The following is a 2008-nucleotide window of genomic DNA, read 5'->3' on the forward strand; positions in this document are numbered from 1 at the left end:
ACACACACACACACACACACACACACACACACACACACACACACACACAAACTCTCTCTGTCACTCCAACCTGGTCTCAGAGCATTTTGTATTAATCTGTAGGCAAATCCATTTAGTATGATTTGTTACGTTTAGTATGGTATGTATTAATTTGTGGATGTCCATCATTCATTTTGTATGCTCTGTTACGAATTAAAATTCATATTATATGTTACGAATTTGCAAAACATACAATATGAATTCTAGCTAGGTGGCTAACGTTAGCTAGCTGGCTAACGTTAGCTAGGCTAGGGGTTAGGGCTATGGTTAGGATTTAGGATAAAGGATTAAGGTTTGGGTTAGGGGAAAGGTTAGCTAAAAGGGTTAAGGTTAGGGGAAGGATTAGCTAACATGCTAAGTAGTTAAAAAGTAGTAAGTAGTTGAAAAATTGCTAACTGGCTACTAAATGAGATTCGAACTCTCAACCTTTGGGTTGCTAGATGTTCGCGTTATACGCCCACCCATCCACCCCGACCAACTACCCTACTTTCGTTTCTGCCTTAACTTGTGAATAGGGGGGCGCTGTTTTCACTTTGGAAAAAATCGTGCCCAAATTAAACGGCCTCGTACTCTGTTCTAGATCATACAATATGCATATTATTATTATTATTGGATAGAAAACACTCTGAAGTTTCTAAAACTTTTTGAATTATATCTGTGAGTAAAACAGAACTCATTTGGCAGCAAACTTCCATACAGGAAGTTAAAAATCGGAAAACGAGGCTCTGTTTCAGGGCCTGCCTATTCAACTGGCTTTTATTTATCGATATGTATGCACTTCATACGCCTTCCACTAGATGTCAACAGGCAGTGGAAGGTTGAATGGGGTGTCTAGCTTGATCTGAGGCCGAATAAGAGCTTTTGGAGTGGCAGGTCCGGTATGTTGTTTGTTTTCGACGGCGCGCGGGGGACCTCGACATTGTCTTCTGAAAAGCGTTCGGTATACACGGCGAATTGCTCCGGCTCTGATTTTATTTGATACATATGAGAAAAACATCATAAAGTAGGATTTTTCAACCGAGTTTGATCAGTTTATTCAACGTTAATTGGGACTTTTGGACTTTTCCGTTCTTTGCGCCAAGAGATGATGGGCATGTTCGCATCACAATGCTAGCCAAAGTTGCTAATTCGACAGAAGAAATGGACATTCTAAAACCAAACAACGATTTATTCTGGAAATAGGACTCCTTGCACAACATTCTGATGGAAGCTCAGCAAAAGTAAGACACAATTTATGATGTTATTTCGTATTTCTGTGTAATATGTTGACTCCAACTCGGCGGAGAATAGGTGAGCGCTGTCTCACAATAATGCATTTTGTATGTTGTAGTAAAGTTATTTTGAAAAATCTAACTTTGCGGTTGCATTAAGAACCAGTGTATCTTTCATTTGCGATGAACAGTCTTATAAACATCCATGTTATAATACAATACATTTATGTTTTGTCGAAATGTGCATATTTATAGCTACAAATTTCCTGGTTTTTAAACAATTTCAGCCACCATCACAAATAGCACGCAAAGAGCCAGAATAATTACAGAGAGCAACGTGAAATACAAATAAATACTCATCATAAACCAATTTTATGAAAAATACATGGGTACAGCAAATGAAAGATAACATCTTGTGAAATCCAGCCAATATTTCAGATTTTTAAGTGTTTTACCATGCGACAAACACAATATATAATTTCTATTAGACTCACTTACAAATAGCTAAACCACACAATGCCATTTACTCCCCGACAAAATAGCTTTCACAAAAACCGACAAATAGAGATAAAATGAAATCACTAAACCTGGAACAACTTCATCAGATAGACAGTCTTATAAACATCATGTTATACAATACATTTAATGTTTTGGGTTCGAAAATGTGCATATTTAGAGCTGCAAATCGTGGTTATACATTGTGAATCACGTAGCAAACAATTCACACAAAATCTCCCGGAGATATTTTTTTTATTTTT

General features: G+C 37.1%; 1 protein-coding gene across 1 annotated transcript in view; it reads left to right on the forward strand.

Moving 5' to 3' along the window:
* LOC111964481 (unconventional myosin-XVIIIb) overlaps window positions 1–2008 on the forward strand; it is a 75043-nt gene that overhangs the window by 24688 nt on the left and 48347 nt on the right.

The sequence above is a fragment of the Salvelinus sp. IW2-2015 genome, unplaced genomic scaffold (genome assembly GCF_002910315.2).
Source record: "Salvelinus sp. IW2-2015 unplaced genomic scaffold, ASM291031v2 Un_scaffold1439, whole genome shotgun sequence".
NCBI classification, from domain to species: domain Eukaryota; kingdom Metazoa; phylum Chordata; class Actinopteri; order Salmoniformes; family Salmonidae; genus Salvelinus; species Salvelinus sp. IW2-2015.